The following is a 27,388-nucleotide window of genomic DNA, read 5'->3' as shown; positions in this document are numbered from 1 at the left end:
TGTGTTCCGCTGTGTCCTCGCTGTGACCCCCGCTGTGTCCCGCTGTTTCCCCGACTGTGTCACGTTGTGCCCCCGCTGTGTCGCGCTGTGTCCCCCGCTCTGTCCCGCTGTGTCGCGCTGTGTCCTCGCTCTGTCCCTGCTCTGTCCCGCTGTGTATCCCGCTGTGTCCAGCTGTGTTCCCTCTGTGTCGCCGCTGTGTCCCTCTGTGTCACGCTGTGTCCCCCACTGTGTCACGCTGAATATCCTGCTATGTCCTGCTGTGTCCTTGCTGTGTCCCGCTGTATCCCGCTGTGTCCCCGCTGTGTAACCGCTTGTCCCGCTGTTTATCACCCTGTGTCCAGCTGTGTCCCCGCTGTGTCCTCGCTGTGTCCCCGCTGTGTCTCGCTGTGTCCCGGGGTGTGTCCCTGCTGTGTCCCCCGCTGTGTCCCGCTGTTTCCAAGCTGTGTTCCCGCTGTATCCCCGCTGTGTCCCGGTGTGTCCCGCTGTTTCCTGCTGTTTCCCGTGGTGTCCTGGTTTGTCCCACGCTGTGTCCCCCGCTGAGTCACCGCTCTGTCCCCGCCGTGTCCCGCTGTGTCCCCCGCTGTGTCCCGCTGTGTCACGGGCTGTGTCCCCGCTGTGTCCCCGATGTGTCCCGCTGTGTCCTCCTCTTTCCTCGCTGTGTCCCCCGCTGTGTCCCGCTGTGTCCCCCGCTGTGTCCCCGCTGTCTCCCTGCTATGTCCCTCTGTTTCCCGCTGTTTCCCGTGGTGTCCCGGTATGTCCCCTGCTGTGTCCCAAGCTGAGTCCCCGCTGTGTCTCTGCTGTGTCCCGCTGTGTCCTGGCTGTGTCCCCCGTTGTGTCCCGCCGTGTCCCCGGCTATTTCCCCCGCTGTGTACCGCTGTGTCCCTGCTGAGTCCCCACTGTGTCCTTCTGTGTCCCCGCTGTGTCAAGCTGTGTCCTCCGCTGTGTCCTCCGCTGTGTCACGCTGTGTCCTCCGCTGTGTCTCGCTGTGTCCCGATGTGTCCGCTGCTGTGTCCCCGCTGTGTAACCGCTTGTCCCGCTGTTTATCACCCTGTGTCCAGCTGTGTCCCCGCTGTGTCCTCGCTGTGTCCCCGCTGTGTCTCGCTGTGTCCCGGGGTGTGTCCCTGCTGTGTCCCCCGCTGTGTCCCGCTGTTTCCAAGCTGTGTTCCCGCTGTATCCCCGCTGTGTCCCGGTGTGTCCCGCTGTTTCCTGCTGTTTCCCGTGGTGTCCTGGTTTGTCCCACGCTGTGTCCCCCGCTGAGTCACCGCTCTGTCCCCGCCGTGTCCCGCTGTGTCCCCCGCTGTGTCCCGCTGTGTCACGGGCTGTGTCCCCGCTGTGTCCCCGATGTGTCCCGCTGTGTCCTCCTCTTTCCTCGCTGTGTCCCCCGCTGTGTTCCGCTGTGTCCCCCGCTGTGTCCCCGCTGTCTCCCTGCTATGTCCCTCTGTTTCCCGCTGTTTCCCGTGGTGTCCCGGTATGTCCCCTGCTGTGTCCCAAGCTGAGTCCCCGCTGTGTCTCTGCTGTGTCCCGCTGTGTCCTGGCTGTGTCCCCCGTTGTGTCCCGCCGTGTCCCCGGCTATTTCCCCCGCTGTGTACCGCTGTGTCCCTGCTGAGTCCCCACTGTGTCCTTCTGTGTCCCCGCTGTGTCAAGCTGTGTCCTCCGCTGTGTCCTCCGCTGTGTCACGCTGTGTCCTCCGCTGTGTCTCGCTGTGTCCCGATGTGTCCGCTGCTGTGTCCCCGTTGTGTCCCCTCTGTGTCCCGCTTAGTCCCACTGTGTCCCTCTGTGTCCTCACTGTGTCCCTGATGTGTCCTGCTGTGTATCCCGCTGTGTCCAACTGTGTCCGGCTGTGTCCCGCTGTGTTCCCCACTGATTCCCCTGCTGTGTCCACCGCTGTGTCCCCGCTGTGAACCTGCTGTGTCCCCGATGTGTCCCGCTGTGTCCCGCTGTGTACCCGCTGTCACCCACTGTGTCCCCGCTGTGTCCCGCTGTGTCCCCGCTGTGTCCCCTCTGTGTCCCGCTGTTTCCCCACTGTCCCCCGCTGTGTCCCCGCTGTGTCCCGCTGTGACCCGCTGTGTCCCTGCTGTCCCTCGCTGTGTCCTGCTGTGTCCCGGCTGTCCCGTGGAGTGTCCCGGCTGTGTTCGGTTGTGTCCGGCTGTGTCCTCGCTGTGTCCCCATTGTGTCCCGCTGTGTATCCCGCTGTGTCCAGCTGTCTTCCCGCTGTGTCGCCGCTGTGTCGTCTGTGTCCCGCTGTGTCCCACTGTGTCACCCGCTGTGTCCCGCTGTGTCCGGTTGTGTCCCTTTCTCTGTCCCGCTGTGTCCTGCTGTGACCCGGTGTGTCCCACTGTGTCCCGCTCTGTCCCGCTCTGTCCCTGCTGTGTCCTGCTGTGTCCCCCGCTGTGTCCCGCTTTGTCCCGCTGTGTCCCGCTGTGTACCCCTATGTCCCGCTGTGTCCCACGCTGTGTCCCCCGCTGTGTCCCACGCTGTGTCCCCCACTGTGTCCGGATGTGTAGCCCGCTGTGTCCCGCTGTGTCCACAGCTGTGTCATCGCTGTGTCCCTCTGTGTCCCCGCTTTGTCCCGCTGTGTCCTGCTGTGTCCTCGCTTTGTTCCCCGCTGTGTCCACCACTGTGTCCCCCGCTGTGTCCCGCTGTGTCCCGCTGTGTCCATGTGTGTCCCCCGTTGTGTCCCGCTGTGTCACGCCCTGTGTCCCCCGCTGTGTCCCGCTGTGTCCCCACTGTATCCCACTGTGTCCCACTGTGTCCCCCACTGTGTCCAGCTGTATCCCTGCTGTGTCCCGGTGTGTCCCGCTGAGTCCTCTCTGTGTCCCCCGCTGTTTCTCGCTGGGTCCCCCGCTGTGTCCTGCTATGTCCCCCGTTGTGTCCCACTGTGTCCCCTGCTGTGTCCCCCGCTGTGTCCCGCTGTGTCCCCGTTGTGTCCCCACTGTGTCCTGCTGTGTCCCCGCTGTGTCCCCTGTGTCCCCCGCTGTGTCCAGCTGTGTCCCTGCTGTCCCCCCGTGTGTCCCCGCTGTCCCAAGCTGTGTCCCCCGCTGTGTCCCGCTGTGTCCCCGGTTGTGTCCCGCTGTGTCCCGCTGTGTCCTCCCTGTGTCCCTGATGTGTCCCGCTGTGTCCCCGTTGTGTCCCCCGCTGTGACCCCGCTGTGTCCCGCTGTGTCCCGCTGTGTCCCCCGTTGTGTCCCGCTGTGTCCCCCGCTGTGTCCCGCTGTGTCCCCCGCTGTGTCCCCGCTGTCTCCCTGCTGTGTCCCTCTGTTTCCCGCTGTTTCCCTGGTGTCCCGGTATGTCCCCTGCTTTGTCCCAATCTGAGTCCCCGCTGTGTCTCTGCTGTGTCCCGCTGTGTCCTGGCTGTGTCCCCCGTTGTGTCCCGCCGTGTCCCCGGCTATTTCCCCCGCTGTGTACCGCTGTGTCCCTGCTGTGTCCCCACTGTGTCCTTCTGTGTCCCCTCTGTGTCAAGCTGTGTCCTCCGCTGTGTCCTCCGCTGTGTCACGCTGTGTCCTCCGCTGTGTCTCGCTGTGTCCCGATGTGTCCGCTGCTGTGTCCCCGTTGTGTCCCCTCTGTGTCCCGCTTAGTCCCACTGTGTCCCTCTGTGTCCTCACTGTGTCCCTGATGTGTCCTGCTGTGTATCCCGCTGTGTCCAACTGTGTCCGGCTGTGTACGGCTGTGTTCCCCACTGATTCCCCTGCTGTGTCCACCGCTGTGTCCCCGCTGTGAACCTGCTGTGTCCCCGATGTGTCCCGCTGTGTCCCGCTGTGTACCCGCTGTCACCCACTGTGTCCCCGCTGTGTCCCGCTGTGTCCCCGCTGTGTCCCCTCTGTGTCCCGCTGTTTCCCCACTGTCCCCCGCTGTGTCCCCGCTGTGTCCCGCTGTGACCCGCTGTGTCCCTGCTGTCCCTCGCTGTGTCCTGCTGTGTCCCGGCTGTCCCGTGGAGTGTCCCGGCTGTGTTCGGTTGTGTCCGGCTGTGTCCTCGCTGTGTCCCCATTGTGTCCCGCTGTGTATCCCGCTGTGTCCAGCTGTCTTCCCGCTGTGTCACAGCTGTGTCGTCTGTGTCCCGCTGTGTCCCACTGTGTCACCCGCTGTGTCCCGCTGTGTCCGGTTGTGTCCCTTTCTCTGTCCCGCTGTGTCCTGCTGTGACCCGGTGTGTCCCACTGTGTCCCGCTCTGTCCCTGCTGTGTCGTGCTGTGTCCCCCGCTGTGTCCCGCTTTGTCCCGCTGTGTCCCGCTGTGTACCCCTATGTCCCGCTGTGTCCCATGCTGTGTCCCCCGCTGTGTCCCCCGCTGTGTCCCCCGCTGTGTCCGGATGTGTACCTTGCTGTGTCCCGCTGTGTCCACAGATGTGTCTCCGCTGTGTCCCTCTGTGTCCCCGCTATGTCCCGCTGTGTCCTGCTGTGTCCTCGCTTTGTTCCCCGCTGTGTCCACCACTGTGTCCCCCGCTGTGTCCCGCTGTGTCCCGCTGTGTTCCGGTCTGTCCCCCGTTGTGTCCCGCGGTGTCACCTCCTGTGTCCCCCGCTGTGTCCCGCTATGTCCCCACTGTGTCCCGCTGTGTCCCCCGCTGTGTCCCCGCTGTGTCCCGCTGTGTCCCGGTGTGTCCCGCTGAGTCCTCTCTGTGTCCCCCGCTATTTCTCGCTCTGTCCCCCGCTGTGTCCTGCTTTGTCCCCGTTGTGTCCCACTGTGTCCCCTGCTGTGTCCCCCGCTGTGTCCCGCTGTGTCCCAGTTGTGTCCCCACTGTGTCCTGCTGTGTCCCCGCTGTGTCCCGCTGTGTCCCCCGCTGTGTCCAGCTGTGTCCCTGCTGTCCCCCCGTGTGTACCCGCTGTCCCCAACTGTGTCCCCCGCTGTGTCCCGCTGTGTCCCCGCTGTGGCCCCGCTGTGGCCCGCTGTGTCCCCGGTTGTGTCACGCTGTGTCCCGCTGTGTCCTCGCTGTGTCCCTGATGTGTCCCGCTGTGTCCCCCTGTGTCCCCCGCTGTGACCCCGCTGTGTCCCGCTGTGTCCCGCTGTGTCCCGCTGTGTCCCCCGTTGTGGCCCGCTGTGTCTCCCACTGTGTCCCCCAATGTGTCACCCGCAGTGTCCCTGCTGTGTCACCGCTGAGTCCGGTTTAGTCCCGCTGTGTCCCCTCTGTTCCCCTTTGTGTCTCCGCTGTGTCCCGCGGTGTCCTCGCTGTCCCTCGCTGTATCCATGCTGTATCCGGCTGTGTCAAGCTGTGTCCTGCTGTGTACCGCTGTCCCTCGCTGTGTCCCGCTGTGTCCCCGCTGTCCCCCAGAGTGTCCCCGCTGTGTCCTCCTGTATCCCCGCTGTGTCCTGCTGTGTCCTGCTCTGTCCCCCGCTGTGTCCCGCTGTGTACTGCTGTGACCCCCTGTGTCCCTGCTGTCTCCCGCTGTGTCATGCTGTGTTCCCCCTGTCCCCTGGATTGTTCCCGCTGTTTCCCCGATGTGTACCGCTGTGTATCACGCTGTGTCCAACTATGTCCCCGCTGTGTACTGCTGTGTTCCCCACTGAATCCCCCGCTGTGTCCCCCGCTTTGTCCCAGCTGTGTCCCGCTGAGTCCCAGCTGTGTCCCCGCTGTGTCCCGCTGTGTCCCCCGCTGTGACCCTGCTGTGTCCCCGATGTGTCCCGCTGTGTCCCGTTGTGTCCCCGCTGTCCCCCACTGTGTCCCCGCTGTGTGCTGCTGTGTCCCCGCTGTCCCCCGCTGTGTTCCGCTGTGTATCACTGTGACCCGCTGTGTCCCTGCTGTCCCCCACTGTGTCCCGCTGTGTCCCCGCTGTCCCCTGGAGTGTACCGGCAGTGTCCCCGCTGTGTCTCGCTGTGTCCCCGCTGTGTCCTGCTGTGTCCCCGCTGTGTCCCCTCTGTGTCCCGCTGTTTCCCCGCTGTCCCCCGCTTTGTCCCCGCTGTGTCCCACTGTGTCCTGCTGTGTCCCGCTGTGTTCCATTGTCTCTCTCCCTCTGTCCTGCTGTGTCCTGCTGTGTCCCGCTGTGTCATAGCTGTGTCCCCACTCTGTCCCGCTGTGTAACCCGCTGTGTCCAGCTGTGTCCCCGTTGTCCCCTTGAGTGTCCCCGCTGTGTCCCCTCTGTGTCTCGCTGTTTCCTGCTGTATCCTCCTTTGTCCTCGCTGTGTCCCCCCCTGTGTCCCCGCTGTGTCCTGCTGTGTCACCCTGTGTCCCGCTGTGTCCTCGCTGTGTCCCCGATGTGTCCCGCTGTGTATCCCGCTGTGTCCAGCTGTGTTCCAGCTGTGTCCCCGCTGTGTCCCGCTGTGTCCCCCACTGTGTCCAGCTGTATCCCTGCTGTCCCCCGTGTGTCCCAGCTGTCCCCAGCTGTGTCCCCCGCTTTGTCCCCGCTGTGTCCCCGATGTGTCCCGCTGTGTCCCGCTGTTTCCCTTTTTGTCCCGGTTTGTCCCCAATTGTGTCTCCCGTTGTGTCCCGCTGTGTCCCCCGCTGTGTCCCGCTGTGTCCCGCTGTGTCCCGCTGTGTCCCGGCTGTGTCCACGGTGTTTCCCGCTGTATCCCCCGCTGTTTCCCTGCTGTGTCCCCAATGTGTCCCACTGTGTCCATGTCCTCACTGTGTCCCCTGCTGTGTCCCTCTGTGTCCCCTGCTGTGTCCTGCTGTGTTCCCCGCTGTGTCCCGCTGTGTCCTGCTGTGTCCCCGCTGTGTCCCCGCTGTGTCTTCGCTGTGTCCCCCGCTGTGTCCCACTGTGTCCCTCCTGTGTCCCCTGCTGTGTCCTTCTGTGTCCTCGCTGTGTCCCCGATCTGTCCCGCTGTGTATCCCGCTGTGTCCAACTGTGTCCCCGCTGTGTCCTGCTTTGTTCCCCACTGATTCCCCCGCTGTGTCTCCACTGTGTCCACGCTGTGTCCCCTCTGTGTCCCACTGTGTCCCCGCTGTCCCATGGAGTGTCCCCGCTCTGTCCCTGCTGTGTCTCGCTGTGTCCTTCTGTGTCCTGCTATGTCCTCGCTGTGTCCTCCGCTGTGTCCCCGCTGTGTCCCGCTGTGTCACTCTTTGTCCTGCTGTGTCCCCACTGTGTCCCCTCTGTGTCCCCACTGTGTCCCCGCTTTGATCTGCTGTGTCCCCCGCTGTGTCCGCGCTGTGTTCCCTATGTGTCCCGCTGTGCCCTTGCTGTGTCCCCAGCTGTGTCCCGCTTTGTCCGCCGCTGTGTCCCGCTGTGCCCCCCTCTGTGTCTCGCTCTGTCCCGCTGTGTCCCGCTGTGTCCCCCGCTCTGTCCCTCTGCGTCCCGCTGTGTCCCGCTGTGTCCTCGCTGTGTCCCCGCTGTGTCCCGCTGTGTATCCCGCTGTGTCCAGCTGTGTTCCTGCTGTGTTTCGGCTGTGTCATCTGTGTCCCTCTGTGACCCTGCTGTGTCCCCGATGTGTCCTGCTGTGTCCCGTTGTGTCCCCGCTGTCACCCACTGTGTCCCCACTGTGCCCTGCTCTGTCCCCGCTGTCCCCCGCTGTGCCCCGCTGTGTCCCGCTGTGACCCGCCCTGTCCCTGCTGTCCCCTGATATGTCCCGCTGTGTCCCCGCTGTCCCCTGCAGTGTCCTCCGCTTTGTGCCCCGCTGTGTCCCCGCTGTATCCTGCTCTGTCCCCGCTGTGTCCCCACTGTCTCCTTCTCTGTCCCCGCTGTGTCCCGTTGTGTCCCCCGCTGTGTTCCGCTGTGTCTCGTTGTGTCCCGATATGTCCACTGCTGTGTCCCCGTTGTGTCCCCGCTTTGTGCCGCTGTGTCCCCCTTTTTCCCGCTGTGTCCTTGCTGTGTCCATGATCTGTCCCGCTGTGTATCTCTCTGTGTCCAACTGTGTCCCCGCTGTGTCCCGCTGTGTTCCCCACTGATTCCCCCGCTGTGTCCCCCGCTGTGTCCCCACTGTGTCTCGCTGTGTCCCCGCTGTGTCCACGCTGTGTCCCAGTGTGTCCCGCTGTTTCCCGTGGTGTCCCGGTTTGTTCCACTTTGTGTCCCCCGCTGAGTCCCCGCTGTGTCCCCGACGTGTACCGCTGTGTCCCCCGCTGTGTCCCCCACTTTGTCCCCGCTCTGTCCCCGCTGTGTCCCGCTGTGTCCCGCTGTTTCCCGTGGTGTCCCAGTTTGTCTCCCGCTGTGTCCCCCGCTGATTCCCCACTGTGTCCCCGCTGTGTCCCGCTGTGTCCTCGCTGTGTCCCCCGTTGTGTCCCGCTGTATCCCCCTCTGTGTCCCCCGCTGTGTCCCTTCTGTGTCCTGCTGTGTCCCGCTGTGAACCGCTATGTCCCCAGTTGTGTCCCGCCTTGTCACCGACTGTTTCCCCCGCTGTGTCCTGCTGTGTCCCTGCTGTGTCCCGCTATGTCTTGCTGTGTCCCCCTCTCTGTCCCTGCTGTGTCCTGTTGTGTCCTCGCTCTGTACCCGCTGTGTCCCGCTTTGTCCTCGCTGTGTCCCCCGCTGTCCCCCGGTGTGTCCTGCTGTGTGCTGCTGTTTCCCATGGTGTCCCGGTTTGTCCCCCACTTTGTCCCCTGCTGTGTCCCCGCTGTGTCCCCGATGTGTCCCGCTGTGTCCTGCTGTGTCCTTCCTGTATCTCCCGCTGTGTCTTGCTTTGTCCCCCGCTGTGTCCTGCTGTGTCTCCCGCTGTTTCGAGCTGTGTCCCGCAGTGTCCCATTTTGTGCCCCGCTCTGTCCCGCTGTGTCCCCCGCTGTGTCCCGCTGTGTCCCTGTTGTGTCCCGCTCTGTCCCCTCTGTGCCCCGCTGTGTTGCCCGCTGTGTCCCCGCTGTGTCCTCGTTGTGTCCCCACTGTGTCCCGCTGTGTCCCCCACTGTGTCCAGCTGTATCCCTGCTGTCCCCCGTGTGTCCCAGCTGTCCCCAGCTGTGTCCCCCGCTTTGTCCCCGCTGTGTCCCCGATGTGTCCCGCTGTGTCCCGCTGTATCCTCGCTGTGTCCCCCGCTCTGTCCCTCTGTATCCTGGGCTGTGTCCCTGCTGTGTCCCTGATGTGTCCTGCTCTGTCCCGCTCTGTCGTCGCTGTGTCCCGCGCTGTGTCCCGCTGTTTCCAAGCTGTGTTCCCGCTGTATCCCCGCTGTGTCCCGGTGTGTCCCGCTGTTTCCTGCTGTTTCCCGTGGTGTCCCGGTTTGTCCCACGCTGTGTCTTCCGCTGAGTCACCGCTGTGTCCCCACCGTGTCCCGCTGTGTCCCCCGTTGTGTCCCGCTGTGTCACGGGCTGTGTCCCCGCTGTGTCCCAGATGTGTCCCGCTGTGTCCCGCTCTTTCCTCCCTGTGTCCCCCGCTGTGTCCCCGCTGTCTCCCTGCTGTGTCCCTCTGTTTCCCGCTGTTTCCCGTGGTGTCCCGGTATGTCCCCTGCTGTGTCCCAAGCTGAGTCCCCGCTGTGTCTCTGCTGTGTCCCGCTGTGTCCTGGCTGTGTCCCCCGTTGTTTCCCGCCGTGTCCCCGGCTATTTCCCCCGCTGTGTACCGCTGTGTCCCTGCTGTGTCCCCACTGTGTCCTTCTGTGTCCCACGCTGTGCCCCTCTGTGTCCGTCTGTGTCCCACTGTGTCCTCGCTGTGTCCCGGATGTGTTCCGCTATGTCCCCACTTTGTCCCCCGCTGTGTCCTTGCTGTGTCCCGCTGTGTCCCGCTGTGTCCCCTCTGTTCCCCTTTGTGTCCCTGCTGTGTCCCGCTGTGTACCGCTTTGTCCGGATGAGTACTGCTGTGTCCTCGCTGTGTCCCCCATGTGTCCCGCTGTGTATCCCGCTGTGTCCAACTGTGTCCTGCTGTGTTCCCCACTGAATCCCCTGCTGTGTCCCCCGCTTTGTCCCAGCTGTGTCCCACTGAGTCCCCGCTGTGTCCCCGCTGTGTCCCGCTGTGTCCCCCGCTGTGACCCTGCTGTGTCCCCGATGTGTCCCGCTGTTTCCCGTTGTGTCCCCGCTGTCCACCACTGTGCCCCCGCTGTGACCCGCTGTGTCCCCGCTGTCCCCCGCTGTGTTCCGCTGTGTATCGCTGTGACCCGCTGTGTCCCTGCTGTCCCCCACTGTGTCCCGCTGAGTCCCCGCTGTCCCCTGGAGTGTACCTGCAGTGTCCCCGCTGTGTCTCGCTGTGTCCTGCTGTGTCCCCACTGTGTCCCCTCTGTGTCCCGCTGTTTCCCCGCTGTCCCCCGCTTTGTCCCTGCTGTCCCCCGCTTTGTCCCCGCTGTGTCCCGCTGTGTTCCCTTGTGTCCCTCGCTCTGTCTGCTGTGTCCTGCTGTGTCCCCCTGTGTCATAGCTGTGTCCCCGCTCTGTCCCGCTGTGTAACCCGCTGTGTCCAGCTGTGTCCCCGCTTTCCCCTTGAGTGTCCCCGCTGTGTCCCGCTGTGTCCGCTGTGTCCTCTCTTTGTCCCCCGCTGTGTCCCGCTGTGTCCTGGCTGTGTCCCCAGCTGTGTCCCGCTGTGTCCCGCTCTGTCCCCGCTGTGTCCCCTGCTGTGTCCCCCGCTGTCTCCCTCTTTGTCCCCTGCTGTGTCCCGCTATTTCCCACTGTGTCCCCGCTGTGTCCCCGCTGTGTCCCGCTGTGTCCCCGCTGTGTCAACTGCTGTGACCCGTTGTGTCCCCAGCTGTGTCCCCGCAGTGTCCCCGCTGTGTCCCGCTGTGTCCCGTGGTGTCCCGCTTTGACCCCGCTGTATGCACCGCTGAGTCCCCGCTTTGTCCCCGCTGTGTCCCGCTGTGTCCTCCCTGTGTCTCCTGCTGTGTCATGCTCTGTCCCCCGCTGTGTCCCCCGCTTTGTCCCTGCTGTGTCCCGCTATGTCCCGCTGTGTTCCCCGCTATGTTCCCTTGTGTCCCCAGCTGTGTACCCTGCTTTGTCCCGCTGTGTCCCCGCTGTATCAACGCTGTGTCCCGCTGGGTCCCTCTATGTACTCGCTGTGTCCCATGCTGTGTCCCGCTGTGTCCCCCGCTGTGTCCCGCTGTGTCCCCCGCTGTGTCCCGCTGTGTCCCCGCTCTGTCCCATGCTGTGTCCCGCTGTGTCCATGCTGTGTCCTGCTGTTTCCCGCGCTGTGTCCCGCTGTGTGGCGCTGTGTCCCACGCTGTGTCACTGCTGTGTCCCCGCTGTGGCCGCTTTGTCCCGCTGTGTCACTCTGTGTCCTGCTCTGTCCCCGCTGTGTCCCACTGTGTCCCGTTTTGTCCCTGCTGTGTCCCGCTGTGTTCCGCGCTCTGTCCCCCGCTGTGTCACCTTTGTGTCCCCCGCTATGTTCCACTGGGTCTCCGCTGTGTCCCACTTTGTCCTCGCTGTGTCCCCCGCAGTGTCCCATTGTGTCCCCACTGTGTCCCCCGCTGTGTCCTGCTGTATCCTCCCTGTGTTCCCCGCTGGGTAGCGCCGTGTCCCCAGCTGTGTGCCGCTGTGTCCCGATGTGTCCCCGATGTGTCACGCAGTGTCCCACTGTGTCCCCGCTGTGTCCCCTCTGTGTCACGCTGTGTCCCGCGCTGTGTCCAGCTGAGTCCCCTCTGTTTCCCGCTGTGTCCCCGGCTCTGTCCCCCGCTGTGTTCCGCTGTGTTCCCTGCTGAGTCCTGCTGTGTCCCGATGTGTCCTCCGCTGTGTCCCACTGTGTCCCGGCAGTTTCCCCACTGTGTCCCGCTGTGTTCCGCTGTGTCCCGTGGTGTCCTGCTTTGTCCCCCACTGTGTCCCCCGCCGAGTCCCCGCTGTGACCCCGCTGTGTCCCGCTGTGTCCCCCGCTGTGTTCCCCGCTGTGTCCCGCTGTGTTCCCGCTGTCCCCCGCTGTCCCCGCAGTGTCACCGCTGTGTCCTGCTGTGTCCCTGCTGTGTCCCCTGCTGTGTCCCCGGTGTGTCCCCGCTGTGTCCCCGCTGTGTCCCGCTGTGTTCCCGCTGTCCCCTGCTGTCCCCGCAGTGTCACCGTTGTGTCCCGCTGTGTCCTGCTGTGTCCTGCTGTGTCCCCACTGTGTCACGCTGTGTCCCCGCTGTGTCACCCTGTGTCCCCGCTGTCCCGCTGTGTCCCCCGCTGTGTCCCCCACTGTGTCCCCACTGTGTTCCGCTGTGTTCTGCTGTGCCCCGTGGTGTCCTGCTTTGTCCCCCGCTATGTCCCCAGCTGTGTCCCTGCTGTCTCCCGCTGTGTCCTCCCTGTATCCCCCGCTGTGTCCCGCTCTGTCCCCCGCTGTATCTCCCGCTTTGTACCAGCTGTGTCCCTCTGTGTCCCTCTGTGTCCCGCTGTGTCCCCAGCTGTGTCCCGTAGTGTCTCCAGCTGTGTACACCCCTGTGTAGCGCTGTGTCCCGCTGTGTCCAGCTGTGTCCCCCTGTGTCCCCCGCTTTGTCCCGCTGTGTCCTGCTATGTACCTCTGTGTCCCACGCTGTGTCCCGCTGTGACCCCGCTGTGTCCCGCTGTGTCCCTGCTCTGTCCCGCTGTGTCCCGCTGTGTCCCACTGTGTCCCCCGCTTTGTCCCGCTGTGAACTGCTATGTACCGCTGTGTCCCCCGCTGTGTCCAGCTGTGACCCCGCTGTGTCCCACTGTGTCCCGCTGTGTCCCCCGTTGTGTCACCGCTGTGTTCCCCTGTGTTCCGCTGTGTCCTTGCTGTGTCCCGCTGTGTCCCTCTGTGTACTTAGCTGTGTTCCCCACTTTGTTCCGCTGTGTTCCGCTCTGTCCCGTGGTGTCCTGCTTTGTCCCCCGCTATGTCACAGGCTGAGTCCCCGCTGGGTCCACGCTGGGTCCCGCTGTGTCCTCCCTGTGTCCCCCGATGTGTCCCCCGCTCTGTCCCTCAGTGTCCCCCGCTGTGTCCCACTGTGCCCCGCTGTTTCCCTGCAGTATCCTCCGCTGTGACCCGCTGTGTCCCCTGCTGTGTCCCCGCTGTGTCCCCAGCTGTGTCCCGGTGTGTCCCTGCTGTGTCCCACGCTATGTACCCGCTGTGTTCCCGCTGTGTCCCGCTGTGTCCCCCGCTTTGTCCCGCTGTTTCCCCGATGTCCCCCGCTGTGTCCCCGCTGTTTCCCCCGCTGTGTCACTCACTGTGTCCCGCTGTGTCCCCGCTGTGTCCCACTGTGTCCCGCTGTGTCCCTGCTGTGTCCCCGCTGTGTCCCGCTGTGACCCTGCTGTGTCGCCGCTGTGTCCCGCTGTGACCCGCTGTGTCCCCGCTGTGTCCCGCTGTGTCCCCACTGTGTCCCGCTGTGTTCCGCTGTGTCCAGGGGTGTCCTGCTTTGTCCCCCGCTGTGTCCCCCGCAGAGTCCTCACTGTGTCCCTGCTGTGTCCCACTGTGTCCCCCCTGTGTCCCCCGCTGTGTCCCGCTGTATCCCCCGCTGTGATTCCTGCTTTGTCCCCGCTGTGTCCCCCTGTGTCGCTTTGTGTCCCGCTGTGTCCCCCACTGGGTCTCATTCTGTCCCCGCTGTGTCCTGCTGTGTCCCGCTGTCTCCCCGCTGTTTCACGCTGTGTCCCCGCTGTGTCAGCCTGTGTCCCCGCAGTGTCCCGCTGTGTCCCCACTGTGACCCCGCTATGTCCCGCTGTGTCCCCCGCTGTGTCCCCCGCTGTGTCCCCACTGTGTTCCGCTGTGCCCCGTGGTGTCCTGCTTTGTCCCCCGCTATGTCCCCCGCTGTGTCCCCGCTGTGTCCCGCTGTGTCCTCCCTGTGTCCCCCGCTGTGTCCCGCTCTGTCCCCCGCTGTGTCTCCTGCTTTGTCCCCGCTGTGTCCCTCTGTGTCCCGCTGTGTCCCACTCTGTGTCCCGTTGTGTCTCCAGCTGTGTACACCGCTGTGTAGCGCTGTGTAGCGCTGTGTCCCGCAGTGTCCGGCTGTGTTCCGCTGTGTCCACCGATTTGTCCCGCTGTGTCCTGCTATGTACCGCTGTGTGTCCCGCTGTGTCCCGCTGTGACACTGCTGTGTCCCGCTGTGCCCCGCTGTGTCCCGCTGTGTCCCTGCTCTGTCCCGCTGTGTCCTGCTGTGTCCCGCTGTGTCCCTGCTGTGTCCCGCTGTGTCCTGCTGTGTCACCGCTGTGTCACGCTGTGTCCCCGCTGTGTCACCCTGTGTCCCCGCAGTGTCCCGCTGTGTCCCCGCTATGTCCCACGCTGTGTCCCGCTGTGTCCCGCTGTGTCCTCCGCTGTAGCCTGCTGTGTCCCCGCTGTGTCCCGTTGTGTCCCGCTGTGTCCCACTGTGTCCCCCGCTTTGTCCCCCGCTATGTCCCACGCTGTGTCCCGCTATGGCCCGCTGTGTGCCCCGCTGTGTCCTGCTGTCTCCCTGCTCTGTCCTGCTGTGTCCTGCTGTGTCCCACTGTGTCCCCGCTGTGTCCCGCTGTGTCCTGCTGTGTCACCACTGTGTCCCGCTCTTTCCCGCTCTGTCCCCGCTGTGTTCCCGCTGTATCCCCCGCTGTGTCCCGCTCTGTCCCCGCTGTGTCCTGCTGTGTCCCCGCTGTCTCCCAGTGTGTCCCTGCTGTTCCCCGCAATGTACCCCACTGTGTCCCGCTGTGTCCCGCTGTGTCTCCGCTGTGTCCCCGCTGTGTCCCGCTGTGTCCCTGCTGTGTCCCGCTGTGTCCCGCGCTGTGTCCCGTTGTATCCACGCTTTGTCCCCTGCTGTGTCCCGCTTTTTCCCACTGTGTCCCCGCTGTGTCCCGATGTGTCCCGCTCTGTCCTCGCTGTGTCACCGCTGTGGCCCGCTGTGTATCCGCCTGTGTCCAGCTGTGTCCCCGCTGTGTACCCGCTGTGTCCCTGCTTTGTCCCTCTGTGCCCCTCCATGTGTCCCCGCTGTGTCCCCGATGTGTCCCGCTGTGTCCCGCTGAGTCCTCGCTGTGTCCCCCGCTGTGTCTCGCTGTGTCCCCCGCTGTGTCCTGCTTTGTCCCCCGTTGTGTCACATTGTGTCCCCTGCTGTGTCCCCCGCTGTGTCCCACTGGGTCCACTCGTTTCCCACTCTGTCTCACTCTGTTCCCCGCTGTGTCTCGCTGTGTCCCCGTTGTGTCCCGCTGTGTCCCCTATGTGTCCCGCTGTGTCCCCGCTGTGTCCCCACTGTGTTCCGTTGTGTCCTCGCTGTGTCCCCCTCTGTGTCCTGCTGTGTCCCGATGTGTCCCGCTGTGTCCTCGCTGTGTCCCCACTGTGGCCCGCTGTGTATCCACCTCTGTCCAACTGTGTCCCCGATGTGTACCCGCTTTGTCCCTGCTTTGTCCCTCTGTGTCCCCCCATGTGTCCACGCTGTGTCCACGATGTGTCCCGCTGAGTCCTTGATGTGTCCCCGCTGTGTCTCTCTGTGTCCCCCGCTGTGTCCTGCTTTGTCCCCCGTTGTGTCCCACTCTGTTTCCTGTTGTGTCCCCCGCTGTGTCCCGCTGTGTCCCCGTTGTGTCCCCACCGTGTCCTGCTGTGTCCCCGCTGTGTCCCGCTGTGTCCCCCGCTGTGACCAGCTGTGTCCCTGCTGTCCCCTGTGTGTCCCCGCTGTCCCCAGCTGTGTCCCCCGCTGTGTCCCGCTGTGTCCCCGCTGTGTCCCCGTTGTGTCCCGCTGTGTCCCCTGTTGAGTCCCAATGTGACACCCGCTGTGTCCCCCGTTGTGTCCCGCTGTGTCCCCCGCTGTGTTCCCTGCTGTGTTCCCCGCTCTGTCCCTGCTGTGTCCCGCTTTGTCCCCGCTGTATCCCCACTGTGTCCCGCTGTGTCCCCGCTGTGTCCCCGCTGTGTCCCCGCTGTGTCCCCACTGTGTCCCGCTGTGTCCCCCGTTGTTTCCCGCTGTGACCCCCTCTGTGTACCCCGCTGTGTCCCGCTGTGTATCAAGCTGTGTCCAGCTGTGTCCCCGCTGTGTCCCGCTGTGTCCCAAGCTGTGACCCGCTGTGTCCCGCTGTGTCCCACTGTGTCACCTGCTGTGTCAACGCTGTGTCCCCGCTGTGTCCTGCTCTGTCCTGCTGTGTCATGCTGTGTCCCGCTGTGTCCCGGCTGTGGCCCGGCTGTGTCCCACTCTGTCCCTACTGTTTCCCCCGCTGTGTCCCCCGCTGTGTCCCGCTGTGTCCCCTCTGTGTCCCTGCTGTGTCCCGCTGTGTCCCTCGTTGTTTCCCGCTGGTACCCCAGCTGTGTCCCCCGCTGTGTCCCACTGTGTATCAAGCTGTGTCCAGCTGTGTCCCCGCTGTGTACCGCTGTGTCCTGCTGTGTCCTCGCTGTATCCTCGCTGTGTCCCCCGCTGTGTCATTCTGTGTCCCGGGCTGTGTCCCCGCTGTGTCCCTGATGTGTCCCGCTGTGTCCTCGCTGTGTCCCCCGCTGTGTCCCGCTGTTTCCAAGCTGTGTCCCCGCTGTGTTCCCCACTGATTCCCCCTCTGTGTTCCTGCTGTGGCCCCGCTGTTTCTCGCTGTGCCCCGCTGTGTTCCCCACTGATTCCCCCGCTGTGTCCCCCGATGTGTTCCTGCCGTAGCCCCGCTGTGTTCCCCTGTGTTCCCCACTGATTCCCCTGCTGTGTCCACCGATGTGTCCCTGCTGTGTCCACGCTGTGTACCCGCTGTGTCCCTGCTGTGTCCTCTCTGTGTCCTGGTGTGTTCCGTTGTGTACCCGCTGTCACCCACTGTGTCCCTGCTGTGTCCCGCTGTGTGCCGCTGTGTCCTGCTGTGTCCCTGCTGTCCCCCGCTGTGTCCCACTGTGTCCCCGCTGTTCCATGGAGTGTCCCCGCTGTGTCCCCGCTGTGTCTCGCTGTGTCCTGCTGTGTCCCGCTGTGACCTCGCTGTGCCCCCTGCTGTGTCCCCGCTGTGTTCCGCAGTGTCACCCTGTGTCCTGCTGTGTCCCCACTGTGTCCCCACTGTGTCCCCGCTTTATTCCGCTGTGTCCCCCGCTGTGTCCCCGCTATGTCCCCGATGTTTCACGCTGTGTCCTCGCTGTGTCCCCAACTGTGTTCCGCTGTGTCCTCAGCTGTGTCACGCTGTGTCCCACGCAGTGTCCCGCTGTGTCCCGCTCTGTCCCGCTGTGTCCCCCGCTGTGTCCCGCTGTGTCCCGCTGTGTCCTGCTGTGTCCTCGCTGTGTCCCCACTGTGTCCTGCTGTGTATTCCGCCGTGTCCCGCTGTGTCCTGCTGTGTCCTCGCTGTGTCCTCGCTGTGTCCCCGCTGTGTCCCGCTGTATCCCCGCTGTGTCCACCTGTGTTCCCGCTTTGTCGTGGCTGTGTCGTCTGTGTCCATCTGTGTCCCCCGCTGTGTCCCTGCTGTGTCCCCCGCTGTGTTCCGCTGTGTCTCCCGCTGTGTCCTGTTGTGTCCCGCTGTGTCCTGTTGTGTCCCCCGCTGTGTCCCACTGTGTCCCGCTGTGTCCCGCTCTGTCCTGGCTGTGTCCAGGATATGTCCCGCTGTGTAACCCGCTGTGTCCTGCTGTGTCCCCGCTGTGTCCTCGCTGTGTCCTCGCTGTTTCCCTCTGTGTCCCCCGCTGTGTCCCTGCTGTGTCCCCAATGTGTCCCACTGTGTCCCTCTGTGTCCTCACTGTTTTACCCGCTGTGTCCCTCTGTGTCCCCCGCTGTGTCCTGCTGTGTTCCCCGCTGTGTCCCGCTGTTTCCCGCTGTGTCCCCACTGTTTCCCCGCTCTGTCCTCTCTGTGTCCGCCGCTGTGTCCCGCTGTGTCCTCGCTGTGTCCCTGATCTATCCCGCTGTGTATCCCGCTGTGTCCAACTGTGTCCCCGCTGTGTTCCCCACTGATTCCCCCGCTGTGTCCCCACTGTGTCCCCGCTGTGTCCCCTCTGGGTCCTGCTGTGTTCCGTTGTGTCCCTGCTGTCATCCACTGTTTCCCCGCTGTGTCCTGCTGTGTCCCTGCTGTGTCCCCTTTGTGTAACGCTGTTTCCTTGCTGTCCCCCGCTGTTTCCCCGCTGTTCCCACTGTGCCACGCTGTGACCCGCTGTGTCCCTGCTTTCCCCCGCTGTGTCCCACTGTGTCCCCGCTGTCCCATGGAGTGTCGCCGCTCTGTCCCTGCTTTGTCTCGCTGTGTCCTGCTGTGTCCCGGGCTGTGTCCCCGCTGTGTCCCGCTGTGTCCCGCTGTGTCCCCGCTGAGTACCTGCTGTGTCCCCGCTGTGTCCCGCTGTGTCCCCCGCGGTCTCCCCGCTGTGTCCCCCATGTGTCCCGCTGTGTCCCGCTGTGTCCCCGCTGTGTCCCCGCTGTGTCCCGCTGTGTCCCCCGTTGAGTCCCAATGTGACACCCGCTGTGTCCACTGCTGTGTCCCGATGTGTCCCCTGCTGTGTTCCCCGCTGTGTCCCCCGCTCTGTCCCTGCTGTCTCCCGCTTTGTCCCCGCTGTATCCCCGCTGTGTCCCGCTGTGTCCCCGCTGTGTCCCGCTGTGTCCCGCTGTGTCCCTGCTGTGTCCCCGCTGTGTCCCGCTGTGTCCCCCGTTGTTTCCCGCTGTGACCCCCGCTGTGTCCCCCACTGTGTCCCGCTGTGTATCAAGCTGTGTCCAGCTGTGTCCCCGCTGTGCCCCCCTGTGTCCCAAGCTGTGCCCCGCTGTGTTCCGCTGTGTCCCACTGTGTCACCTGCTGTGTCCACGCTGTGTCACCGCTGTGTCCTGCTCTGTCCCGCTGTGTCCTGCTGTTTCCCGCGGTGGCCCGGCTGTGTCCCGGCTGTGTCCCACTGTGTCCCCGCTGTGTCCCCCGCTGTGTCCCCGCTGTGTCACGCTGTGTCCCGCTGTGTCCCCCGTTGTGTCCCGCTGTGTTTCCCGCTGTGTCCCCCGCTGTGTACGCCGCTTTGTGACCCGCTGTGTCCACGCTGTGTCCCGCTGTGTCCACGCTGTATCCTGCTGTGTCCCCGCTGTGTCCCCACTGTGTCCTTCTGTGTCCCCGCTGTCCCGCTGTGTACTCCGCTGTGTCCCGCTGTGTCCCCCGCTGTGTCCCGCTGTGTCTCGCTGTGTCCCGATATGTCCACTGCTGTGTCCCCGCTGTGTCCCTGCTGTGTCCCGCTGTGTCTTGCTTTGTCCCGCTGTGTCCCGCTGTGTCCTCGCTGTGTCCCCGATCTGTCCCGCTGTGTATCTCGCTGTGTCCAACTGTGTCCCCGCTGTGTCCCTGCTGTGTCCCGCTGTGTCTTGCTTTGTCCCGCTGTGTCCCACTGTGTCCTCGCTGTGTCCCCGATCTGTCCTGCTGTGTATCTCGCTGTGTCCAACTGTGTCCCCGCTGTGTCCCACTGTGTTCCACACTGATTCCCCCATTGTGTCCCCTCCTCTGTGTCCCCGCTGTGTCTCCCTGTGTCCCCGCTGTGTCCCCGCTGTCTCCCGGTGTGTCCCGCTGTTTCCTGTGGTGTCCCAGTTTGTCCCCCATTGTGTCCCCCGCTGAGTCCTCGCTGTGTCCCCGACGTGTACCGTTGTGTCCCCCGCTGTGTCCCGCTGTGTACCGGTCTGTGTCCCTGCTGTGTCCCAGATGTGTCCTGCTGTGTCCCACTGTGTCCCCGCTGTGTCCCCCGCTGTGTCTCCGCTGTGTCACGCTGTGTCCCGTTGTGTCCCCCGTTGTGTCCCGCTGTGTCTCCCGCTGTTTCCCACTGTGTCCCAGGGGACACAGCAGACATACATCGGGGACACAGCAGGACACAGCCGAGACACAGCAGGGGAGAGTGGGGACACAGCGGGGGACACAGCGGGACACAGGGTGGACACAGTGGCGACACAGCAGGAACACAGATGCACACAGAGGGATACACAGCGGGACACAGCGGGGACAAGGCAGGGACACAGCGGGAAACAGCGGGGGACACAGCGAGTACACAGCGGGAAACAGCGGGGAAAAAGCAGGACACAGCGGGGACACAGCTGGGGACACAGCGGGGCACACAGCGGGGAAAACATCGGAACACATCGGGGACACAGCAGTGACACAGCAGGGGACACAGCGGGACACAGGGGGTACACAGCGGGAACACAACAGGGACACAGCTGGACACAGTGGGATACACAGCGCGACACAGCGGGGACATAGCAGGGACACAGCGGGACACAGCGTGGAACACAGCGGGACACAGCGACGACACAGCGGGGACAGAGCTGGGACACAGCGAGGACACAGCGGGACACAGCGGGACACAGCGGGACACAGCAGGACAGACCGGGGGACACAGCAGGACACAGTGGGGGACACAGCGAGTACACAGCGGGACACAGCGGGACACAACGGGGACACAGCGGGACACAGCGGGGGACACAGCGGGTGACAGCGGGGACACAACGGGACACAGCGTGACACATCGGGGACACAGCGTGGACACAGCTGGGGACACAGCGGGACACAGGGGGGACACAGCGGCGACACAGCAGGGACACAGCGGGAAACAGCGTGGAACACAGCGAGTACACAGCGGGACACAGCGGGACACAGCGGGCCACAGCGGGGGACACAGCGGGGACACAACGGCACACAGCGCGTGACACAGCTAGGACACAGAGGGGACACAGCGGGGACACAGTGGGACACAGCGGGACACAGCGGGGATACAGCGGGACACAGCTGGACACAGCGAGATACACAACGGGACAGCGCGGAGACACAGCGAGGATACAGCGGGACACAGCGGGACACATCGGGGACACTGCGCGGACACAGCGGGGACACAGCAGGTGACACATCAGGGACACAACGGGGGAAACAGTGGGACACAGCGGTGTCACAGCGTGACACAGAGGGATAGAGTGGAGGTCAAAACGGGACACAGTGGGACACAACGGGCACCCTGCGGGACACAGCGGGGGACAGAGCAGGACACAGTGGGGGACACAGCGGGACACAACGGGGGACACAGCGGGGGACACAGCGGGAAACATCAGGAAACATCGGAGACACAGAGGGGACCCAGGGGGGGACATAGCTGGACACAGCTGGGACACAGCGGGGACACAGGTGGACACAGCGGGATACAGACCGGGACACAGCGGGGACACAGAGAGGACACAGCGGGACACAGCGGGGACAGAGCGGGTGACACAGCAGGACAGAGCATGTCACAGCTGGGACACAGCAGGGATACAGCGAGACACATTGGGGGACACATCCGGACACAGCGGAACACAGCGGGGACACAGAGGGGACTCAGAGGGGGACACAGCGGGAGACAAAGCAGGACACCACTGGAAACAGCGGGACACAGCGGGACACAGCGGGGACACAGCGGGGACAAAGCGGGGCACAGCGGGGGACACAGCGGGATACAGCATGGGACACATCGGGGACACAGCGGGGGACACAATGGGACTCAGCGGGGACAGAGCGAGACACAGTGGGATACAGCGGTTGACACAGAGGGACACAGCGTGCGACACAGCGGGACACAGCGTGGAACATACCGGGACACATCGGGGACACATCAGGGACACAGCGGGACACAGCGTTGACACAGTGGGACAGACCGGGGGACAAAGCGAAACACAGCGGGGGACACAATGTGACACAGCGGGGGACACAGCGAGTAAACAGGGGGACACAGAGGGTCACAATGGAGACACAGCGGGACAAAGCGGGGACACATCGGGGAGAGCGGGGACACAACGGGACACATCGGGACACATTGGGGACAGAGCAGGGACACAGCGAGGGACACAGCGGGACACAGGGTGGACACAGCGGCGACACAGCGGGATACACAGCGGGACACAGCGGGAACACAGCGGGGGACACAGCGAGGAACACAGCGGAACACATCGGGGACACAGCGGGAACACAGCGGGACACAGAGTGGACACAGTGGTGACAAAGCGGGGACACAGCAGGGACACAGCTGGACACAGTGGGATACACAGCCGGACACAGCGGGGACACATCAGGGACACAGCGAGACACAGCGGGACACAGCGGGACACAGCGGGGACAAAGCAGGAGCAGAGCGGGGGACACAGCAGGACACAGCGGGACACAGCGGGGACACAGCGGGGACACAGTTGGGACAGAGCGGGAACACAGCAGGACACAGCGGGGACAGACCGGGGGACACAACGGGACACAGCGGGACAATTAAGGGACACAGCGGGACACAGCGGGGTACACAGCGGGACACTGCGGGGGACACAGCGGGACACAGCGGGGTACACAGCGGGACACTGCGGGGGACACAACGAGGACACAGCGGGACACAGCGGGACACAGGGGGACTCAGAGGGGGACACAGCGGGGGACAAAGCGGGACACCTCGGGAAACAGCGGGACACAGCGGGTCACAGCGGGACAGAGCGGGGGACACAGTAGGACACAGCGGGGGACACAGCGAATAAACAGTGGAACACAGCGGGACACATCGGCGATACAGCGGGACACAGCTGGGACAGAGCAGGGGAGAGTGGGGATAGAACGGGGCACAGCAGGACACATCGGGGACACAGTGGGGACACAGCGGGGGACACAGCGGAACACGGGGGGGACACAGCGGTGACACAGCAGTGCCACAGCTGGACACAGCGGAATACACAGCGGGACACATCGGGGACACAGCTGGGACACAGAGTGGAACACAGCGGGACACAGTGGGGACTCAGCAGGGACAGAGCGGGGACAAAGCGGGACACAGCGGGGACAGAGCGGGGGACACAGCAGGACACAGTGGGACACAGCAGGGACACAGAGAGACACAATGTGGGATACTTTGGGACACAGCTGGACACAACGGTACACAGCGGAGACACAGCGTGGGACACAGCAGCGGACACAGGGGGAAACATTGGGGGACACAGCGAGGACACAGCGGGACACAGCGGGGACACAGCGGGGAATCAGAGAGGGAAACAGCGAGGGACAAAGCGGGACACCTCGGGAAACAGCGAGACACAGCGGCATACAGCAGGGAAACAGCGGGGACATAGCGGGGACACAGCGGGGGACACAGCGGGATACAGAGGGGGACTCAACGGGGACACTGCAGGGGACACAAGGGGACTCAGCGGGGACACAGCGTGACACAGCGGGATAGAGTGGGGGACACAGGGCGACACAGAGGGACACAGCGGGGACACTCCGGGGGACAGCGGGAGACACAGCAAGGACACAGCGGGACACTGCGGGACACAGCGAGACAAAGCGGGGACACAGCGGGGACACTCCGGGGGACAGCGGGTACACAGGTCACAGCGGGGGACAGCAGGGATACAGCGGGACACAGCGGGGGACACAGCAGGAAACACCGGGGGACACAGCAGGACACAGTGGGGACACAGCGGGGACACAGAGGGACCCAGGGGGGACACAGCGGGGGACACAGCAGGACAGAGCGGGATACACAGCGGGTCACAGTGGGGACACAGCAGGGACACAGCGGGACACAGTGGAGAACACAGCGGGACACAGCGGGGACACAGCCGGGACAGAGCAGGACACAGCGGGGACATAGCAGGGGACACAGCCGTACACAACGGGAAACAGTGGGGACACAGCAGAGACACAGCGGGGACAGAGCGGGGACACAGGAGGACACAGTGGGGACAGAGCGGGAGAAACAACGGGACACAGCGGGACACAGCAGGGACACAGCTGGACACAACGAGGTCACAGCGGGACACAACAGAATACAACGGGGACACTGTGGGGACACAGCGGGGACACAGCGGGGGAAACGGCGGGATACAGCGGGGGACACATCGCCAACACAGCGGGGGACACAATGGGAAACAGAGGGGACACAGCGGGCATACATCGGGGACACAGCGGGACACAGCGGGGGAGAGCGGGGACACAGCGGGACACAGCGGAGGACACAGCCGGACACAGCAGGACTCAGCGAGGAACACAGCGGAACACAGCGGGGGACAGAGCGGGGTACACAGCGGGGGACACAGCAGGAGACAGCGGGGGACACAGCGGGACACAGCGGGGGACACAGTGGGACATAGCGGGGGACACATCGGGACACATCGGGGACACAGCAGGAACACAGCGGGACACAGTGGGGACACAGCGGGGGACAGCGGGGACACAACGGGACACAGCGGGATACACAGCGGGACACAGCGGGGACACAGCGAGGACACAGCCGGACAGAGCGAGACAGAGCGCCACACAGCGGGACAGACAGGGGGACACAGCTAGACACAGCGGAGTACACAGCGGGACACAGCGGGGGACACGCGGGGATTTAGTGGGACACTGCGGGATACATCGGGACACAGGGGAGACACAGCCGGACACAGCAGTGGACACATCGGGACACAGCGGGGGACACAGCCGGACACAGAGGAACACAGCGGGGACACAGCCGGGACACAGCTGGACACAGCGGGATACACAGCGTGACACAGCGGGGACACAGAAGGACACACCGAGACACAGCGGGGACACAGCGGGAGACACAGCAAGGACACAGCGGGACAAGGCGGGACACAGCGAGACAAAGCGGGGACACAGCGGGGACACTCCGGGGGACAGCGGGTACACAGGTCACAGCGGGGGACAGCAGGGATACAGCGGGACACAGCGGGGGACACAGCAGGAAACACCGGGGGACACAGCAGGACACAGTGGGGACACAGCGGGGACACAGCGGGATACAGCGGGGACACAGAGGGACCCAGGGGGGACACAGCGGGGGACACAGCAGGACAGAGCGGGATACACAGCGGGTCACAGTGGGGACACAGCAGGGACACAGCGGGACACAGTGGAGAACACAGCGGGACACAGCGGGGACATAGCCGGGACAGAGCAGGACACAGCGGGGACATAGCAGGGGACACAGCCGTACACAACGGGAAATAGTGGGGACACAGCGGAGACACAGCGGGGACAGAGCGGGGACACAGGAGGACACAGTGGGGACAGAGCGGGGGACACAACGGGACACAGCGGGACACAGCAGGGACACAGCTGGACACAACGAGGTCACAGCGGGACACAACGGAATACAACAGGGACACTGTGGGGACACAGCGGGGACACAGCGGGGGAAACGGCGGGATACAGCGGGGGACACATCGCCAACACAGCGGGGGACACAATGGGAAACAGAGGGGACACAGCGGGCATACATCGGGGACACAGCGGGACACAGCGGGGGAGAGCGGGGACACAGCGGGACACAGCGGAGGACACAGCCGGACACAGCAGGACTCAGCGAGGAACACAGCGGAACACAGCGGGGGACAGAGCGGGGTACACAGCGGGACACAGTGGGGACTCAGCTGGACACAGCGGGGAACACAGCGAAGACACAGCGGGACACAGAGGGGGACACAGCGAGAACACAGTGGGACACAGCCGGACACCGCGAGGGCACAGCGGGACACCGCGGGGACACAGCGGGGGACACAGCGGGACAGAACGGGAGAAACAGTGAGGAAACAGCGGGACACAGGGGCGACACAGCAGGGACATAGCGAGGACACAGCGGGACACAGCGGACGACACAGCGGGGAAACAGTGGGACGCAGTGGGACACAGCGGGGGACACTGAGGGACAGAGCAGGGGACACATCGGGGGACACAGGGAGGACACAGCGGGACACAGCAGGGACACAGCGGGGACTCAGCCGGGGACATTGCGGGGGACAAAGCAAGACACCACGGGAAACAGCGGAACACAGCGGAACACAGTGGGGGACACAGCGAGGTACACAGCGAGACACAGCGGGACACAGCGAGGACACAGCAGAACACAGGGGGACACAGCGGTGACACAGCGGGGGACACAGCGGGGTACACTGCGGGACACAGCGGGACACAGCGGGGTCACAGCGGGTCACAGCAGTGGACACCGCGGGACATAGCAGGACACAGCGGGGCAAAGCGGGGGACTCAGCGGGGACACAGCGCTACAGAGCGGTGTACACAGCTGGGGACAAAACTGGACACAGAGTGGGAGACAGAGTGGGACAAAGCGTTACAGAGCGGGGAAACAGCAGCTTCACAGGGGACACAGCCGCGACACAGCGGGGGACATTGGGGAAACAGGGGGACACAGCGGGGGACACAGGTGGACATAGCGGGGGACAGCGGGGACACAGCGCGACACAGCAGGGACACAGCGGGGGACATCGGGGAAACAGCGTGACCCAGCGGGGGCCACAGCGGGACACAGTGGGGACACAGCGGGTACATAGCATGGGACACAGCAGGGACACACCGGGACAAAGCTGGGGACACAGCGGGGACACAGCAGGGGACAGCGCGGGGACACAGCGGGACACAGCGGGGAGACAGCGGGGGACACAACGGGACAGAGCGGGTACAAAGCAGGACACAGCGGGGACACAGCGGGACACAGCGGGGACACAGCGGGACACAGCGAGGGACAGCGCGGGGACACATTGGGACACAGGGTGTGAAACAGCGGGGACACATTGGGGGACACACCGGGACACAGAAGGGACACAACGGAGACATAGCGGGGGACACAGCGGGGGACACAGGGAAGACACAGCCGGACACAGCGAGGACAAAACGGGAACTCAGCGGTGGATACAGCGGGGGACAAAGCGGAACACCACGGGACAAAGCGGGACACAGCGGGGACACTGCGGGGACACAGATGGGGACAAAACGGGACACAGCAGCTGACACAGCGGGGACACAGAGGGACACAGCGAGGACTCATCTGGACACAGAGGGAAACAGCGGGACACAGAGGGGGACACAGCGGGACACTGCGTGAAACATCAGGGACACAGCGGGACACAGCGGGACACAGCGGGGGACCCAGCGCTACACAGTGGGGAACACAGAGAGGACACAGCGGTACACAGCGGGGAACACAGCGAGAACACAGTGGGACACAGCGGGACACAGCTAGGACACCGCGGGACAACGCGGGGACACAGCGAGGGACACACCGGGACACAACGGGGAAAACAGCGAGGACACAGCGGGACACAGGGGGGACACAGCAGGGACACAGCGAGGAAACAGCGGGACACAGTGGAGGACACAGCGGGGAGAAAGCAGGACATAGTGGGACACAGCGTGGGACACTGAGGGACAGAGCGGGGGACACATCGGGGGACACAGGGAGGACACAGCGGGACACAGCGGGGACACAGCGGGAAACAGCATGGATAAAGAGGGGGACACAGCGGGGGACAGAGCGGGACAAAGTGGGGGAAACATGGAGGACACAGCGGGACACAGCGGGGACAAAGCCGGGACCCAGCGGTGGATACAGCGGGGGACAAAGTGGGACACCACGGGACACAGCGGGACACAGCGGGGACACTGCGGGGACACAGCAGGGGACACAACGGGACACAGCAGGTGACACAGCTGGGACACAGCGGGACACAGCGGGGACACAGCGTGGACATAGTGGGAAACAGCGGGACACAGCGGGGAACAAAGCGGGAGACAGCGGGGGACACAGCAGGGGACACAGCGGGGACACAGCGGGACACAGCTGGGGACACAGCTGGGGACACAGCGGGACACAGCGGGGGACAAAGCTAGTACACGCGCGGACACAGCGGGACACAGCGGGGACACAGCTGGACACAGCGGGATACAGCAGGAGACACAGGGGGGACACAACGGGACACAGCACGGGACACAGCGGGACACAGCAGGGACACAGCGGGACACAACAGGACACAGCGGGGGACACAGTGGGGACATAGAGGGGGACCCAGCGAGGACACAATGGGACACAGCGGGACACAGCGGGA

The sequence above is a fragment of the Dipodomys merriami genome, unplaced genomic scaffold (assembly GCF_024711535.1).
Source record: "Dipodomys merriami isolate MVZ:Mamm:240054 unplaced genomic scaffold, mDipMer1.0.p SCAF_59, whole genome shotgun sequence".
Taxonomy (NCBI): Eukaryota; Metazoa; Chordata; class Mammalia; order Rodentia; family Heteromyidae; genus Dipodomys; species Dipodomys merriami.
The sequence above is the reverse complement of the archived record's forward strand: the minus strand, read 5'-3'. Positions refer to the sequence as shown.